Source organism: Papio anubis, chromosome X (genome assembly GCF_008728515.1).
Source record: "Papio anubis isolate 15944 chromosome X, Panubis1.0, whole genome shotgun sequence".
NCBI lineage: Eukaryota > Metazoa > Chordata > Mammalia > Primates > Cercopithecidae > Papio > Papio anubis.
Window position 1 is genome coordinate 39,004,865 of NC_044996.1, and position 20,564 is coordinate 39,025,428.

General features: G+C 35.2%; 1 protein-coding gene and 1 pseudogene across 2 annotated transcripts in view; one reads left to right on the plus strand and one right to left on the minus strand.

Moving 5' to 3' along the window:
- The window catches only part of HTR2C (5-hydroxytryptamine receptor 2C), a 179,792-nt gene that overhangs the window by 125,977 nt on the left and 33,251 nt on the right, over nt 1-20,564 (minus strand). The gene's annotated exons all lie outside the window — the stretch shown is intronic.
- LOC101014296 lies at nt 10,215-12,558 on the plus strand (annotated as a pseudogene).

Sequence of the window (20,564 nt, forward strand, 5' to 3'; positions counted from 1 at the left end):
TCAAGTACTCTTCTTTTTAAATTATCACAAAAGGGTAATTAAACTGTTGCAAATTCTTTCCTATAGAATTATCCCTGCGCCTAAAGTGTGAAGCAAATAATTTCCTTCTTGAGATAATGTCACTAAGGGAGGTCTCAGCTTTCCTGAGAACTGTAATTTTTCTAATAGTTCTTTCAGTTTACGTTGAAAAGACTGACATTAATAAAGTCTTTTCATGCCAAACATAAGTTAAAGTAGGAAGATGAAAACTTGAATATGAGATATATTGACAATATTTTCCAAAAATATCCCAATGGGCGTGGTGCCTCATGCCTGTAATCCCAACAATTTGGGAGGCTGACACAGGTAGATTGCTTGACCCCATGAGTTTGAGACCAGCTGAGCAACATGGCAAAATCCCATCTCTACAAAAAATACAAAAATTAGCTGGGCATGTGGCATATAGCTGTAGTCCCAGCTACCTGGGAGGCTGAGGTGGGAGGATCACTTGAGCCCTGGGAAATTGAGGCTGAAGTGAGCCATGATTATGCCATAGCACTTCACCTTGGACAACAGAGCAAGACCCTGTCTGAAAAAAAAAGTCCCTGCCTTTGCTTGTATCTATACATCTTTTCATCTGAATTGGGAAGATTTTATTCATTAAGGGTAAAAATGTTATTAGAATCCATACTCATGGGGCCAGGCGCGGTGGCTCACCCCTGCAATTCCATCACTTTGGGAGGCTGAGGCAGGTGGATAACCTGAGGTCAGGAGTTCAAGACCAGCCTGGCCAACATGGTGAAACCCCATCTCTACTAAAAATACAAAAAATTTAGCTGGGCAGGTGGTGGGCACCTCTATTCCCAGCTACTTGGGAGGCTGAGACAGGAGAATTGCCTGAACCAGGGAAGCAGAGGTTGCAGTGAGCCGAGAAGGTGCCATTGCATTCCAGCCTGGGCAACAAGGATGAAACTCCGTATCAAAAAAAAAAAAAAAAAATCAATACTGCTGAACTCATGAAGGGTAAAAATGTTATTAGAATCCAAAGTGTATATGGTTAGTCAAAATCTGTAGTTGTTCCGGAGATAGAAGAGAGGAAATGCGGGGGTAGGAACAGGAAATTACTTAGTTTTCTCTTAGTTTAATTAATGCTATTGGGTAAAAAGATACAGGACTTATCCCTGAACTTTAACAGGATTTTCTCATTCTTCAAACCCTTATCTAAACTCAAAATGTATTGAAAAATTAATTTCCCCATTATTCCAGGGAATATTTTGAGGATTTCTAATTTAGCTTTGATGCCTTTATTTCTGCATGAAAAGAAAATCCTGGCTTTCAACCATTAGAACCATTTAGAACAAAACTGAAGGCTAGTTTATATTTTTCCTTTCCTAAGCTATTTAATTCAATCTCCTGTATTCAGGATGAGGTCTCTCAAGCATTTATAAACTTTCAGTTCGTTTTTTCCATACTCAACAGATTTCTGACTTGTGAAATCATAAATATTTTCTGGAACCCAATTTTTCATGACCTGCTTTTCATACTCCTCTGTGTTCTACTGCTTTCTTAAAACCTTAAAATACAGTTCTGGTAGATATTTTTCTGCATGCAAATTGATGCAATCTGTTATTACATGCAAACTGATGCAATGTGTACTACAACGATTGGCTTCTATAACATTTTGGAAGGCTCTTTCAATTTTATTGGTGGATTTGTGTTGTATAGAGTCCTCTGGGAAACCAGGCCCAAGGACAGATGGTTCCCTCTTATTCAGGATATAATGTGGTCCAGAAAAAGATTCGTCTGGGTCTTTGAATTTGGAAAGTCTCTCTGTTGCCCAAAAGTGGGTGACTAGTACAAATGTATGCCAAAGACTATATTTCTTGGCACATGTAGAAAATTGTAATTGCTTTCACTTCAGTTGCCTGTGTTTTGTGCCACAGCCACTTAACAAAATGAAAACCAGGAGAAAGAATCAACCAGAATACTTTAGCAATGATGGCTTTTAGGGGAAAAAAGCAAAAAAAAAAAACAAAAAACAAAAAACAAAACAACCCCAAAACAAAACAAAAAAACCCCAAAAATCCCACCTTTTTTTAACTGATAAAACACAACTTAGAAACTGAGACCTGGCCGGGCGCGGTGGCTCAAGCCTGTAATCCCAGCACTTTGGGAGGCCGAGACAGGCAGATCACGAGGTCAGGATATCGAGACCATCCTGGCTAACACGATGAAACCCCGTCTGTACTAAAAAAATACAATAAAACTAGCCGGGCGCGGTGGCGGGCGCCTGTAGTCCCAGCTACTCGGGAGGCTGAGGCAGGAGAATGGCGGGAATCCCGGGAGGCGGAGCTTGCAGTGAGCCGAGATCGCGCCACTGCACTCCAGCCTGGGTGACACAGCGAGACTCCGTCTCAAAAGAAAAAAAAAAAAAAGAAACTGAGACCCCTAGGGAGAAGCAGACTGTTACACCGGACTACGTGATTTCAGGCCAATTGGGCTCAGAACTTTTAAACTATTAGGCTGAGTCATATGAAATTGCTAATATTCAACTCCCTAAACTGCAAAAATATCAATTTCATATACCTCAACCTAATTTAATTCCTTTCCACCCGCAACAAATTCATGAGAGGCAGCAGAGTATAATATAATAGCTAAAGATTTAGTGTTAGATTACTTGGAGGCAAACCCCACCTCTGCCACTTAATTTTTGTGATTTGGGGTAAACAGTTTCACTTCTTTGCGCCTCAGCTTCTTCACCTGCGTAATAATTGATTGTATTACTAAAGGCATCAATTTCAGTATCCTTTTTGTTGTTGTTTTTACAATGCAGTTGTTTCAGTTTGGGATAATTACTAGCAATACTGCTACAAATAATTCTTTTATATGGATCTCGGTGCTCAGGTGTAACCCTTTCTGTAGGTTATATACCTAATAATGGAATTTCTGGATCATAGGGTTCACACTTTTGTACTGCTATGTAATGCTAAATTGCTTTTTAATATAGTTTGTATCAATTTACGTTTCCACCAGAAGTATATGAGAGTTCCTATGGCTCCATATGCCTGCCAGCATAAGTATTATCACACTTTTAATTTTTGCCAATCTGGTGACTATTAACTGGCATTTAATTACAATTTTAATTTCCCTGATTACTATGTTTGAGCATCTTTACAAATATTTATTGGCCATTTGCATTTCTTTTGTGAAGTGCCTCTTGAAATCTTTTGTCCTTTTCTCAAATTTCATTGTTTGCTCTTTTCTTATTAATTCATCAATTTTTTTATATGCTCTGGTTACTAATCTTATTCTGGGTACTTGTATTTTGTATTACAAATATGTTTGCCACCTCTGTGGCTTATTTTTTGACCCTGCCAGGTGTCATACAGTTTTTGGATTTTCCCCACCTTTTATTGAAGTATAATTTCCATAAAAATTCACTGCAGGGTGTTTTCTGATGAACCAAAGTTCTGTATTTTAATGTAGTCAGATTTACTGCTTTTTTAAATTGCTGCTTTCTGAAATCCTTCATTTACTGCAAGATCATGGAAATATTCTCCTATATCATTTTCTGAAATCCTCATAATTTTGTACTTTATATTTAGGTTTATAATGCAACTCTCATTTATTTGGGGTATAGTATGAGGGAGTGGCCTGATTTTTTTCCATATTGATACCCTGTGTTTCCAGAGCCACTTATGGAAAAGTCCATGCTCTCCATATCAATCTGCAAATCTAATCTGTTAAAGCTGTAAATATACGAATTGATTTTCTAATGTTAAACCAACTTTGCATTCCTAAGATAAACCTAATGTGGTCATAATGTATTTTTCTCTTCATAAGTTGATTCCTTCAATTTTCTAATTCTTTTTGAGACCAATTTTCTAATATTTTAAGGACTTTTTGCATCTGTGTTGATAACTGAACTACTCTTGTATTTTTTTCTCACTAATATCAAGGTTATTCCACATTCATAACATTGGGAATGGCATTTTGCTTTCATTTCTTTGTAATGCTTTATATAAGATTGGACATTCATTTTCAGCCTTATTTTTGATAATGTATGCATTTAAGTCTGTTAATTTTGTTTTGAATACTGCTTTAGATTCATCTGGCAAGTTTTGATATCTAGTATTTTGTTATAGTTCAGTTTTTAAAATTTTTCTGATTTTCAATATGATTTTTGATTCATGGATTATTTCAAAATGTTTAGTTATTTCAAAATGTTTAGTAATTTCCAAATACTTGCTAATTTTCTAGTTATCATTTTATACATGATTTTTAGCTTATATGTTACGGTCAGAGAACAGTGTTTGTATGAATTAAATTTCACTAACTTTATTAAAACTTTCTCAATGGCCTAGTAAGTAGTCAACTTTTGTCAATTTTCCCTGTATGCATGAAAATAATTTGTATTCTGCATTTGGGTGCAGAATATCATATAGTCATTTCAATTTTGTCCGTCATGTTTTTCAAATATTTTATAAACTTAGATTTTTTTCCAGCTTATTCTGTCAATTAGTGAAATTATCTATTTGTTTTCATATTCCTGTCAGTTTTTACTTTATATATTTGGTCACCATGTTATTGCATAAATACATGTTTCAAATTGCTATATCTTCCTCATGAATAGATCTTTGTATAACTATGAAGTTAACAGCTATGTCTCCAGTAATGTTCTTTTACTCTCTTAGCTATTTTATCTATTTCAGTAGCTATACTGTCTTTCTTTCAGTTATTAATTATATGGTATATTTTGCTGTCTTTTTAATGTCAAAATTTCTGTATACTATGCTTTAAATGTATTTTTAATAGATGGTGTAGATTTAGATTTCATTTTTATTTTGTCTTGTTTCATTTTGTCTTGTTATTATGGTTTTTTTTGGATATTTTAACCCAATCTGAAGATTTTTTCCTGAAATTTTAGACCATTTACATTTAATGTAAATACTGATATCATTGGGTTTATAGCTACTATGTCATTTAATGCAGTCTACTTATTCTGTTAATTTTTTGTTTCCTTTCCTTTCTTGCCCTTTTTATATTAATCATTTTTTAACACCTCCGTTTTTCTGTCTGCCTCTCTTTCAAAGTTGTACACATTTTTCCTTTTCTTTTACTGGTTATTTTATAAATTAAATTAATGTGTGTGTGTGTGTGTGTGTGTTTCATGAAGTCTGAAGCTAATCAGTATCTTTTTTCTTGGGCAATACAATGAATTTAGAATATTTAAATTCAACTTTGAATTATGTTATTCTTGCCTTGTATTTTATCTTCTTAAAAAATTTACTCACTTAAGACACTATTTTGACACTTTTTTTTTTTTTTTTAAGACAGGGTCTCACTCTGTCACCCAGAATGGAATGTGGTGGTGCAATTACAACTCACTACAGTCTTGATCTCATGGGCTTAAGCAATCCTCCCACCTCAGCTTTCCAAGTAGTTGGGACCACAGGCGTGCATCACCATGCCCAGCTAATCTTTAATTTTTTTGTGGAGACAGGGTCTTCCTATGTTGCCCAGGCTGGTCTCAAACTCTTGGGCTAAGGCATTCCTCCCACTTTGGCCTCCCAAAGTGTTGGGATTTCAGACGTGAGCCACCATGCCCACCCAAAATATTATTAATTTTGTTTTATAAGTCAGTATTTCATTAGAATTATTCACACATTCATCATTTCCTTGGTCCTTCATTCTTTTTTGCTCCTCAGACCTTCTATTTAGATTCACTTTCTTTTTTACTGAAATACTTCCTTTTCAGATTCCTAAAACAGGAATTACTGGTTAGAAAGTTCCTCTGTTTTCATCTGAAAATGTATTTATTTTACACCCATGCTTGCATGAAACTTTTACTGTATACAGAATTTTAACTTGGCAGTTATTTTTCTTTTTTTTTTTTTTTTTTTTTTTTGAGACGGAGTCTTGCTCTGTGCCCCAGGCTGGAGTGCAGTGGCGCCATCTCGGCTCACTGCAAGCTCCGCCCCCCCGGGTTCACGCCATTCTCCTGCCTCAGCCTCCCAAGTAGCTGGGACTACAGGCGCCCACCACCTCGCCCGGCTAATTTTCTTGTATTTTTAGTAGAGACGGGGTTTCACCGTGTTAGCCAGGATGGTCTCGATCTCCTGACCTCGTGATCCGCCCGTCTCGGCCTCCCAAAGTGCTGGGATTACAGGCTTGAGCCACCGCGCCCGGCGGCAGTTATTTTCATTTAGCATATTGAATATATTATTTTGGCTTTGTTTTTTTTGTTTTTTTTTTTTTTTTGGAGAAGTCAGCTATTAGTTTAATAGTTCCCTTTGAGTAATATGCATTTTTCTCAGACTGCTTTTGTGATTTAATTTTGTCTTTGGTTATCTGCTGTTCCACTGTGACATATCTAGGTGTAGATTTATTTTTATCTGTTTTGCTTGGGTAATCATTGGTCTTCTTAAATCTTTGATGTCTTTCATTATCTCCAGAAAATTCTAACTATATTATTTCCAAATACTGTCTTTAATCCAATCTCTTTCTCTGTTCCATTCAATCCCAATTAGACATTAGGTTACTTCTCACTGTATGTTACTTTTTTTTTTTTTCCAGACGGGGTTGACTGGGATGTGGTGGCTCACGTAATCTCAGCATTTTCGGAGGCTCAGGTGGGAGGATCACTTCAGCTCAGGAGTTTAAGACCAGCCTGGGCAACATAGCGAGATACCGTCTCTACAAAAAATTTAAAAAGTAACTGGGTGTGGTGGTGTACACTCCTGGTCCCAGCTACTCAAGAGGCTGGGGCAGGAGGATTACTTGAGCCCAGGATATCAAGGCTGCAGTGGGTTATGATCACGCCACTGCATTCCAAAGTGGGAGAAAGAGTGCACATCCTCTTGTATACTTTAAATCATCTCTAGATTACTTATATTACCTAATACAATGTAAATCTTATGTGAATGCTTGTTATACTGTATTGTTTTTATATGTATCATTTTTACGATTGTTTTGTTACTTTTGTTGTTTTTAAAATATTGTTTATCTATGGTTGGTTGAATTTCCAGATGCAAAAGGCTGACAGTATATACAGACATATATACATATGCACACACACAGGCATATACATATACATCCAATATACTTGTTTTATAGTGTTACCTCCAAAAATCTAGTCTATCGTCTTACATAGAGCAGAATTCATTCATAAACTTACAAAGTATCTTTTTGTACCGAATGTCTCCAATCCTCCTACAAATAAATTGACATGCAACAAAAGATAACAAGAGTCTAAGCTGAAGAGATTTTGTAATCCAAGTATAGGCTTGTTATTTGAGATAGCTGCTAATATCTGACTATGAAAATATCCCTGTGGCCTTCCAGAGTAGTGGCAATGTGAGCCTGATGTGCTCAAGGCCCTAATGTCCATGTGAAAGAGTTAACCTATTTGAGTTGGAAGGATTTTTACTTAGAATAAAAAGCTGCATTAGAGATGCGGCTTTTGACATTAAAAGTAATTGCAAAAACTGCAATGACTTTTGCACCAACCTATATGCAAACCATCAGTACTGTTAATAGGTACACCCTGAAAGACACAAGAGAAAACATATTCTGTGGTTCTAATGGTTGTAGGTAAGGGTGAAAGAAGGCTTATTTTACTACCCTTTCTGCCACATACTATCTGTAACTTCGAAATTTAGTTTTCCTGTCTAAAATTTGAGAAAATTGCCTGTTTTATTCACTTTACAAGGTTGTTCAGAGATATATTCAAAAAATATTATGAATATGTCAAATATTTAAGATATCAGCCGCAGCCTCCCCACAAAATGACATACTTCTAACTGCCTGCACTTCCACTATCCTGATATCTACTGTACTGAGGTAAATCCAGGTCTAGACAATTAAAAACAATTAAAAAATGATACTGCACCAAGAGGCAATTTGATGTTTTGCCAAATATCTTCTAAAATGGAATCTTGGGGAGGCTAGTCAGTCTACAATTAAGGACATAAAATATGTATACATAACTTTTAATTCTGTTTAATCACTTGGCCCTGTACATATTTATTCTCCATTTCTTTTGTTTATGAAGAGTCCAAAAAGATAGTAAAGAGAATCAAGATGGGAACTGGACTACTAGCCAGGAACTTAATGTTTTCTATTGCTGACTTGGAAGAGCAAATTTTCCTGGCGCAATAGCACAGCCCTCCATCTGTGTCCTGAAGGTGAGTCATTATTTCTTACAAATGAGGCTTTATCTAGATAGCTCTGTTTCTATAATATAATGGCAGATGTAAACTTTTTTTTACATGAAAAATGGGAAATGAACTGTGTATGATCATTTCTGTCTTCACTAAGATGTATATGTAGCATACAAAAACACGAATCCAATACTGTACTGTGGGCTGGAAGGCACTTCCATTTGTAAGTTGACTTGAGATATTGCAGTTTTTGCCTGGTTTTTTTTTTTTTTTTTAAACGCTGATTTTCTCCTTTTTTCCCTCATTGCTTGATCTCATCCTACTATATTACCACTCAACTAGCACAGATTCTCATAAGTTTCTACCATGTGAACTAAAATATACTTTGCCGGATCACTTTTATTCAGGACTTCTAAAATAATGCTCTAATAAAATCAATTCCTAAGAATAATTTTGTTAATAATTCAAATATCACATCTACTAAGACCCAGATACTTTATGAACGTAACCTCTAGCCCTCAATACCATGCTATTTCCCTGTTAATGTGGGTGAGAAAATGTTTATTTAGAAATAAGAGGTCATTTAAAAGGTGAGACTATAGGGATTTAAACCTATGTTCATGTGATACCAAAACTCAAATTCTACTTCACTACAACACTTCGGAAAATACCATTGAGTTAATGGTATTTTATGTTTATTGACAGATGAAGTGACATGGCACCTACAACACATTCTACTTTCCTTATTTAAAAAATTTCTTCTGAAAAAGAAAGATACTAATTTGTACAATGACAGCACTACCGACAAGTAGGAGCAGCACTTTATTTTCTGCCAAACATTTTCTGTTATGTAAATATAGGCGTTATGCATTTCTACAGGAATTCATTCTGTCTCTTAAGGAATGTAACAAAACTACTACTTGCCTCAGGATTTTGGTTGGAACTGAACATTTCAGCTTTCCATTAGCTATCATTAGTCAGTCACTGAATTTGGACAGTACTAATTTAAAAACCTCTTTACCCCATAATCCTAGCACTTTGGGAGGTCGAGTCAGGCGGATCACCTGAGGTCAGGAGTTTGACACCAGCCTGGCCAACATGGGGAAACCTTGTCTCTACTGAAAATACAAAAATTAGCCGGTCATGGCGGTGCACACCTGCAATTCCAGCTACTCGGGAGGCTGAAGCAGGGGAATCACTTGAACCCAAGAGGCAGAGGTTGCAGCGAGCCAAGATCGTGCCACTACACTCCAGCCTGGGTGACAGAGCAAAACTCTGTCTCAATAAATAAATACCAATAGAAAACTCTCCACAAGTTATTCAAAGCTGATGTTGAAAGTTAGATATTTTATCTAGTCACGCTAAGTTAGGAAATTCTACACTATATAACCTTTTAAAATTATTTAAATGTATTTCTAAAACTGAAACATTTTCTTGGAGGCTAGGGCCCTGGTACACACCTCTGTATTCCTAATGCCAAGTGCAATGCCTAACACAGAGTGGGCATTCAACAAATACTTGGTAGCCTGAAATGTTGACACATTATCCCAGAAAGTGCCTTCAAAGGTCATTTTCCTCTAAGACCTTATGGATTGTTCAGAGTAAAGCATGTCTTAGAACATAAATATAAAACTAACTGAACTAGAAGTAGATGAAATATAAATGCAGAAAAGGGCAATCAGGAAAATCTTCAGAAAAAGTATGGAAACAGATCAACTTTTTAGTACCTAATCACAATACTTCTTAATTATAATTAAGTACTACAGGGAGCCCTTGTAAGGGCATTAGCACATTTATTTGTCATTATATTCATTTTTATTTTACTTACGCTTTGGTGCTATGTTTTAATTCAGCAGATGATAGTTGAGGTAATAATGTTTGTCAGCATGTCAGTGAGTTTTTATCATAATGTTTTTGACATCATTTTTTTGTTCCATAGTATTCGCTATGAAATTTTAAACTACATCTATTTTCCCCTTCAAGAAGTAAATATAGCTCATTGAACGCGCTTGCAGTTCTGGAGGTTTCTGTGTCTTTCTTTGTAGTCAGAGTTGGCCCTACACGCCAGCAACCATGTCGAAGGGACCTGCAGTTGGTATTGATCTTGACACCGCATACTCTTGTGTGGGTGTTTTCCAGCATGGAAAAGTAGAGATAATTGCCAATGATCAGGGAAACTGAACCACTCCAAGTTATGTCACCTTTACGAACACTGAATGATTGATCGGTGATGCCACAAAGAATCAAGCTGCAATGAACCCCACCAACATGGTTTTTGATGTCAAACATCTGATTGGATGCAGATTTGATGATGCTGTTGTCTAGTCTGATATGAAGCATTGGTCCTTCATGATGGTGAAAGATGCTGACAGGCCCAAGGTCCAAGTAGAATACAAGGGAGAGACCAAAGCTTCTATCCAGAGGAGGTGTCCTCTATGGTTCTGACAAAGATGAAGGAAATTGCAGAAACCTACTTTGGGAAGACTGTTACCAATGCTGTGGTCACAGTGCTAGCTTACTTTAATGACTCTCAGCATCAGGCTACCAAAGATGTTGGAACTATTGCTGGTCTCAATGTACTTAGAATTATCAATGAGCCAATTGCTGCTGATATTGCTTACGACTTAGACAAAAAGGTTGGAGCTGAAAGAAACGTGCTTATCTTTGACCTGGGAGGTGGCACTTTTGATGTGTCAATCCTCACTATTGAGGATGGAATCTTTGAAGTCAAATTTACAGCTGGAGACACCGACTTGGGTGGAGAAGACTTTGACAACTGAATTGTCAGTCATTTTATTGTTGAGTTCAAGCGCAAGCATAAGAAAGATATCAGTGAGAAGAAGAGAGCTGTAAGACGCCTCTGTACTGCTTGTGAACATGCTAAGCATACTCTCTCTTCCAGCACCCAGGTCAGTATTGAGATCGATTCTCTCTATGAATGAATCGACTTCTGTACATCCATTGCCTGTGCCTGATTTGAAGAATTGAATGCTGACCTGTTCCATGGCACCCTGGGCCCTGTAGAAAAAGCCATTCAAGATGCCAAACTACACAAGTCACAGATTCATGACATTGTCCTTATTAATGGTTCTACTCATATCCCCAAGATTCAGAAGCTTCTCCAAGATGTCTTCAACAGAAAACAACTGAATAAGAGCCTCACCCTTGATGAAGCTGTTGCTTATGGTGCAGCTGTCCAGGCAGCCATCCTATCTGGAGACAAAACTAAAAAATGTTCAAGATTTGCTGCTCTTGGATGTCAACCCTCTTTCCTTTGGTATTGAAACTGCTGGTGGAGTCATGATTGTCCTCATCAAGCACAGTACTACCATTCCTACCAAGCAGACACAGACCTTCTGACAGCCTATCTATTGTGACAACCAGCCTGGTGTGCTGATTCAGGTTTATGAAGGTGAGTGTGCTATGACCAAGAATGACAACCTGCTTGACAAGTTTGAACTCACAGGCATACCTTCTGCACACCATGGTGTTCCTCTGATTGAATTCACTTTTGACATTGATGCCAACGGCATCCTCAGTCTCTCTGCCGTGGACAAGTGTATAGGAAAAGAGAACAAGATTACTATCACTAATGACAAGGGTCCTTTGAGCAAGGAAGACATTGAATGTATGGTCCAGTAAGCTGAGAAATACAAAACTGAAGATAGGAGGTGTCATCCAAGAATTCACTTGAGTCCTATGCATTCCGCATGAAAGCAACTGTCAAAGATGAGAAGCTTCAAGGTAAAATTAATGATGAGGACAAACAGAACATTCTGGACAAGTGTAATGAAGTTATCAACTGGCTGGATAAAAGTCAGGCTGCCAAGAAGGAAGAATTTGAACATCAGCAGAAAGAGCTGGAGAAAGTCTGCAATCCCATCATTACCAAGCAGTACCAGAGTGCAGGAGGCATGCCAGGAGGAATGCCTGGGGGATTCCCTGGTGGTGGAGCTCCTCCCTCTGGTGGTGCTTCCTCAAGGCCCACCAGTGAAGAGGTTGATTAATCTAACATAAATATAGATGTAGCATTGTTCCACACATTTAAAACATTGAAGGACCTAAATCTGTAGCAAATTCTGTGGCAGTTTTTAAAAGTTCACCTGCTGTAGTAGGTTACTGGGAATTCTCAATACTTGAATATGCAACATGTGCACAGGGGAGGGAAATAACATTGCACTTTATAAGCACTGTATTGTAAGTGGAAAATGCAACGTCTTAAATAAAACTACTTAACATTGGCACAAAAATATATAATTTAACACTGTGTTAAGAATATATCTCTAAAAGTTACAGAGATCTAAGCACTTGCATTTTTAATAAATTATTAGTAGCAAAATGCAATCCTGAAGGTATAACTACAGTAAAATTGGGTTTCTCTATTTCCCTTCAAAGTTGGCTTGGCATTATGACTGTATATAGTAAGTATGAAAACAATCATCTACGTGGTAATTTGGGAGCTGGGAAAATATCCCATCTACTTTATTATAGTAATTTAAATTGTACCATTGTAAGCCCTATTCTTACCAATTGACTAGGGAGACATGTACCTCCTCTGAACTTCTTAACCACCTATTATTTACTCAATGCATTCCATCACTAGCACATAACCTCATGTTGTTCTTTTTCATATATATATAAATTTCTGCCTCCCACCAACACACACAAACACACATATGCATAACATAATTATATTATAAACTCCCTCATAAGCAGGGATTGGAACTATATATTATGACATCCCACTGTGTTTTGTTCAGTGCTGGCAAACAGCAGATACTCAATAAGTGTCTTTATATTGATTGTGGTTTGATACATGGGTTATAATAGTTTAACAATGATTTTTGTTTTCCTTGATCATTGTTAGAACATCTCTATCCTAGTGGCTTCTGGGTTCATAATAACTGCTTAAAGTGTTAAAGATGATGGAGTTTGGACACAGGGTGGGATGGGATGGGAAGCCTCTGGGTAAAATAAAGGTTTTAATTTCATTTAGATGTCTGCTTCAGAAGGGGTTTAGAAACCAAAGCTAAGTGCACAAAGTGAAAGGCATTTTGGAAATTATGTGGTTTATTTAATCAGTTTCTAAAGGAACTTGTTTAATTCTAGTTCCTGAATAGATTCTGTGGTTGCAGTAGTCTTATTTGCTAAGTAAAATATGTAATACAAAAAATATGCAATTGCAATTTTTGGAATAAATGCATCATATTGTTGAGCATAAATGATCTCCAAAATATCTGCTCAGTATCCCAAAGTGCACTGATAAACATAACTGTTATTCTTGATAAAAGGTATGATCCCATGGTATCTGAAAAATTGTCTATTTTTAGATTATTTAAGAGTCTGTATTCTAATTCAACCAAGATTACTTTAAAATTTAACTTTTGGAAAAATGACACATGAAATGTATTCGGCTATTCCCAATCACAATACGTTAGTTTGCTGTAATTCACACAGAGCTATTTTTTCATAGAGTTTCACTTATGAAACTGGCTCTTACTACAAAAATGAAGTATACCTTGTTGCAGTACTATTGCTTTATTTTGAGATTTGAGTGGGGAGAAAGGCTAATATTTCCATCTTACTAATATTGTGTTTACCAGTTTTTCATTCTGATTTAAGATTCTTTCCATAAAACAAGTTATAATGGGAAAGGGGGAAAGAAGTTCTTGTGCACCTGATTTTCAGGGTAAGGAAAGTAAAAATGTTAAGCTCAGTTACTGAAAACAATTTTTACTTATTGCATATACCTGCTTAAGAAAGGCCTTAGAATAATCATACTTTGGAGACAAAATCAAATTTAGAGACATCTAACACAGTCCTCTCATTTCACAAATCAAAGGAGGCTCAAAGAAGCCAAGTGGCTGAACCTAGATCACACAGTTACTGGAAAAGCTGGAAATTGAACCTAGGCCTTCAATACTTTACCATCCCTTAGTATTAACCAACAGAAGGAAAATGTAAAAATGCAGAATGGTGAAATAGTTCACAAGAAAGAGTAATCCGCCAAGAGTCTGGTATCCCAAAGTAAATCCAAGTTACATTATTGATGATTTGCCTAATAATTTTATATCCCTACCAATTCTCCTCATTGACCTTGCCCCTTTCTAAATTTATTCTTTTCCCAGTTTCGGCTTTTGCTTCATGTCTTGGGCCTTAGGCTAACCTGGAATTACTAGCCTTTGTTGGACAAGACATGAGTAGGGCTGTTTCTTAAGCCAAAATCTATAGTGATTTCCCTTGATCCCATACACGTGTACAAGTCTCCCCGATAATTAAAGTACTTCTTTCACTTTTTGCCTCCCTCTGAAAAATGTTTCCTCTCCTAAAGGTCAGAATCAAGCCCCCCCCCCCCCCCCGCCGCCCGCCCCACCACGACACACACACAAAAATCTAGTTTCATAAAAAACAAATGCAAAATGTGAACCTTGCTTGAAAACTAATTTAAATAAAGCAACTCATTTATATTCTAATTTGAGCCAATTATTAAAAGTGAATACAGATTAGGTAGTAGATGATACGAAGTAATCATTTTAACTTTATGCAGTAAAATCACTTTATGGTGTTATGTTTAAAATGTCATTATAATTCAAGGTGTATAAAGAAGTACTTAAAAGAACAGAACGTCCAGAATGACAACCTTGGTGAATTCTTTCTCTCGCAAAAGCTATAAAAATACTTGCAAAACTACAAAAATCAACTGTTTTAGAATCCTGAAAATTAACCAAAGGTACAGATTTGGCTTAAAACATATCCATTTAAAAACAGTCTACTGAACATCAGTTAAAACAGTGGGATCTATGTTGTTTTAACTTTGGGCTACCTTCATTCCCCTCTCACCACAGTAACAGAGCACAGTAACCAGCCAGTAGAGTGGGGACTGATTTGTTTTGGAGCTTCATGTAAAGCCCCATCCTTAGAACACTTTCAATATTTCGGCAATATTTACAATAATTCCTTTGAAACACATTATTCACAGATGATTGGGCTATTTGTCCTGACTCTGAGTTTAGTTCTTCGGAAAAAGCCTTGTCTCCAGAGTTTTGAAAACAATAACATGAGGTGGATTTAATAACATTGCTGTTGCCTAAGCCTGTGAGCTCAGTTGTAACAAACAAGAAACTGGCTAAAAATTTAAAAGGAATACATCAGTAATGGGAAAAGGACCAACACAAGGGACTCTAAAGTGCTCCAACATATTTCAGGAAATCTAAAAGGCTGCACGAGTGTGTATGTCTGTACACATGCCCAAGAAAACTCAGAGAGGACACAAACAACTCATCTCTAGCTACCTTTGATGCTGGACTCAAGCAGGAAGTAAAAGCTAATATTGACTTGTAAATTCTCTGACATTTGAAGGTGCGACCTCCCACAAAAATCTCCTTGGAACAGGGTGGAAGAAATACTGGCTCAAAGCATTTAATAGAATATTCTGAACAATCATTGGCTGACTACAAACAATGCTGATTCAGGGGCAACTCTTAAGAAGTAAGGATTAAAAATAAAAGCAAATATCAAAGAAAAATGCTATCAGAGAAAATAGCAGCCACATATTGCAAGGAATACAGAATCTATAGAAGTATTCTAGGAAAGTAACTGAAGCAAGCAGCAATGAGGACAAAATCTCATAAACAACAATAAACACTACAGGTTGGGGTAGACCTGATTTCAAAGTCACTACAATATATTATTTAAAATGTCCGAGTTTCAACCAGAAATTTCAAGACATGCAAAGAAACGGAAAATATGCCAGGCATGGTGGTTCAAGCCTGTAATCCTAACACTTTGGGAGGCCAAGGTGGGTGAATCTCTTGAGGTCTGGAGTTCGAGACCAGTCTGACCCTGTCTCTACTAAAAATACAAGCCCTGTGAAACCCTGTCTCTACTAAAAATAATGAAACCCTGTCTCTTCTAAAAATACAAACAATAGCCGGGTGTTGTGGCATGCACGTGTAATCTCAGCTGCTTGGGAGGCTGAGGCATGAGAATCACTTGAATCTGGGAGGCGGAGGTTGCAGTGAGCTGAGGTCACACCACTGCACTCGAGCCTGTGCAACAGAGTGAGACCCTATCTCAAAAAAAAAAAAAAGAAAGAAAGAAAGAAAGAAAGAAAGAAAGAAAGAAAGAAAGAAAAAAAGGAGAAAAGAAACAGGAAAGTATGGCATATAGGCAGGAATTAAATAAGTCAATGAAAAGTGTAGAGAGGGGGCCTAGATGTTGGACATATCAGACAAGGAGTTTAAATCAGCTATATAAATATGTTTAAAGAACTAAAGAAGACTATCTTTAAAGAATTAAAGAAAACTATGATGATAATGCTCACTAAATAGAGAAAATCAGTAAAGAGATACAAATTAATTTAATATTTAAAAGAACAAGAATTCAGAAGTTGAAAAGTACAATAACTGAAATGGTAAATTCATTAAATAGGCTTAATAGAACATTTCAGAAGGCTGAAGAAAGAAACAATAAACTTGAAGATAAGTCAAAAGAGATTATCCCATCTGAAGAACAGAGAGAATAAAGGAAAATGAACAGAGCCTCAAAGGCCTGTGAAACACCATCAAATTATGCATAATGGGAGTTCAGAAGGACAGGATAGAAAGATACAGAAAATATATTTAAAAAAACAATGGCTAAAATTTTCCCAAATTTGATAGAAAACACTAATTTACACATCAAAAAGCTCAATGAACACCAATTAGTATAAACTCAGGGATACACACCTAGATACTTCATAGTCAAAGAGTTGAAAGGCAATGACAAAGAGCAAATTCTGGAAAAAGCAAGACATAAATGACTCAACATATACAAAGGGACCCAAATAAAACTAACAGTTGACTTCATCAGAAGGTGTGAGAGCCAGAAAGCATTGGGATGACATATTTGAAGGGCTGATAGGAAAATATTGTCTACCAAGAATTCTATTCCCAGTAAAACTATCCCTTAAAAAAATGAAAGAGAAAGACATTTCCAAATAAAAAAATAGATAGAATTTGTAGTCCCCATACCTAACCTATATCTACCAAAGGGAATCTTTCAACTGAAATGAAAAGATAGATGGTAACTTGAATCCACATGAATGAAAACTGTTTTCTCTTTCCAAATGGTTTAAAAGACAAATCCATGAAAAAAAATCACACAAATATTTTGATGCATTATAATGCATCAAAATATAATTTGCATGACAATGATATCACAAAGAAAGGGGAGGAAATGGAAGTATATTGGAGCAATATGTCTACATAGTATTGAAGTTTAATGTTAATCTTAACAAGATTGTTTCAAATTAAGATATATATTATATATGGAGTGGCTGAAAATTGGATAATGAAATTTTACTGTAATTAAAGTTGATGGTTGCCTAACATTGTGAATATGCTAAAAATCACTGAATTGTACACTTTAAAGGGTGAATTTTATGGTATAAGATATATATCTCAATTTTAAAAAGGAATAAAAAGGAATATTGTAAGCCCCAGAGCAAACACTAATACTATTTTTAAGTAAATAACATAAAATAAAAACATAGTGAAAAAAATCCAAAAAGGAATTTAATGAATAATAATAACTACCTTACTTATGTTGTTATGCTTAACTGCTTGGCATCTAGCTGGAACCCAATATACTGTACCTATATCTATTATTGGCCTTATTTTTGTTATTGTTAGTGTATTCATAGCGTAAAATCATTTCCTCAAGGCCACAGCTTTGCTCTAGTAGTCATTGAATAAATAATAGCAATAGGTAAGAAAGTAAGGTGAGTCTAGGTTTAACTTTGCTGTTTCACTACTTTTTTCTTTATTTGTACTTTTATTTTTCTTATTAACTATCACCTTTGTGTACAGTTAAATTAACTGCTTTTTTTTTTTTTTTCCAAATAGTTTTAACACAAGTCTGAAGAAAACTGCAAGGGAACATGAGGTAAGGCTAGAAGCGTTATATGATGGCACTTGCAATCCGAAGCATCATATGATGGCACTTGCAATCCGAAGCATCATATGATGGCACTTGCAATCTCTCGTAAGATCTTTTGTTTACTTCAAAGTATAAATTGGACAGCTCTTAATTACATTGTTAGAATAGTTTACAACAGAATTAAGTACAGTCTTCAATTCACTACAGTTGCCGTCTTTTGTTTAGTCATTTACATAAGTAATTAAATAGAGCTTACAAATTGTGTGTAAACAATATTATGACTCACTGAAAGTGAGACCTTTATGTGAATAACCCACAGTGAAAGCCAATTGAGTAATTTGTCATAGTAATACATGCTAAAAGGTTTATTTATGAAACACTGGCCTTCAAAAATTGCCTTAATATTTTTCAATGAAATAAGTTTGGGGAAGTGGCCACTTAATTTTCGTATTCCACTTAAATAAGAAGCTTACCTTACTCTGTTGTATTTAAACTGAGAAAATATATATTTATGTTATGTTGTATTATATTACATTATATTTGAACCAATACGCTACTTCCAGAACATTTGTTTTGGTACACGTGAAAATACATAATTTACATTTTTATATGAATAATATATTTTTGCTAGTAAATAGGGGTTTGGTTAAATGTCATACTAAAAATAATAATAACTTTAAAATTGTATAGAAAGTTAAAATTTACTAAATATTTTCACATTCAGCTTTTAATATTCACAAATACCTGTGAAGTAGATGCTAAGTGAGATATTGTAGGTTAAAATACTTATCAAGATAGATACACAATAAAAGTCATTTATAAAAGAGAATCTAGTTTGTAGAGATAATCAGTGACTTACCAAAATCAAAATACTAATATAACATTACTTGAGTCATTTGATCAAAAAGACTTAGTTAAAATAGAGTATTTCTTAGCCAGAATTAATGCTAAAGGCTATAAACTATCAAATTTAAATATGTATATGATTAGCTTATTAATGTTTAGCCTTTATATAATTTTCTATTGAACAATTTCCTTTTTAGTAGTAACAAAATTATACTATAATGTTTAGTGGAAATAATTTGTTATCTTTATTTTTTACTCCAATTGCCCTTCAACAGAACACCGAGGTTGATTACAACAGTTTATATGTGCCACTCACTGGTGAAATTTACACAGAGTTTATAATCAGGTTTATGAGGAATTGAAAATTAGAGACTTCACTTTCTTCCATCACAAGAAACACTTCAAACAACAGAGAATTTACTTTTCATTACACATTTCATTTATTTATTTTATATATTGTTATATATATTTAATTTATATATGCCATTATATATATTTTATATACCTTCTACTTTGAATATATTTTCGTACAAAATTAAATACATAATAGTTTCAGCTATTAGTTTAATAGAACATAGTCAGCTTTGTCCTTTGTACTTGCTCTTAAAATAGTAAATCCAGAAACTTTTTCCTCCCTATCAATATAAAGGAGCTATTAAGCTAAGATGGGGTTAAAGTAAAATATGGGGTATAAGATGGGGTTAAAGGAAAATAGAAAATGAATAAGTGCTTAATAAATATCAAATGCCTCTAAATTAATTTCCCTTGAAAGTTTTGTTCTACAGAATTTTGAGGAGAAAATGGGTTTTTTCTTAGCCAGTGCAGGCTTTTGGATTCAAAGAACGAATTTGATCTAGAATAAGGAAACCTCTTACTCTGCAGAAGACAGCCTGATCTAATTCTCCCACGTGTACTCTAAGTACTAACTCAGAATTCTCTTTCTTCTTTATTCTAAATAGGGTTCTAAATAGGATTTTAAAAATCCACATTTATCATGATCTTACAATCACATAAAAAACAACAATATAAAATCTTCAGTGGCTTGGCTAATTTGCAATTGTACATGCTCCCATAGAAACTCTTATATATCCCTTAACATGTTACTACAGAATAAAAATAGAAATAAACAGGATGAAAATAAAAATTCTATCTCCAATATCTGTGTTACTAAATATTTCTCAGTGAAAAGAACTCCATTAGAAAATCAATCTCATTCAAACTTGTCTTGTTGATGTTCTTCCTTTAAAAGAAACAATGGCATTGGGTCACGGGAAAACTTACTTCATTAAGTTTAATTTGGGGACTTAATGTTATGTGAACATTGAGTAAGCATCTTTTCTTTACTATATTTTGAATGCAGAACAACTAGATAGCAAAGATTTTAGATTTTTGATAGGTTTTATTTGCAACACAAAACAAACTTCAGCACACAAGGAATATGGAAATTTGACTAAAAAGGAAAAGAAAGAAATTAACTTTTAATGATTAGTCCAATGATCCTTTTACTATACAGTTCAAGCACTCTATTAGGAGTACATACAGAAAAACATGAACAATTAAGATCCGTAGTTGTAATATATTCTATTCAGCATATGAAAGACACCTTTCAAGATTGAGTTACTGCCCTTTAAGATAAAGGCTAAGTAGGCTATTCTTATT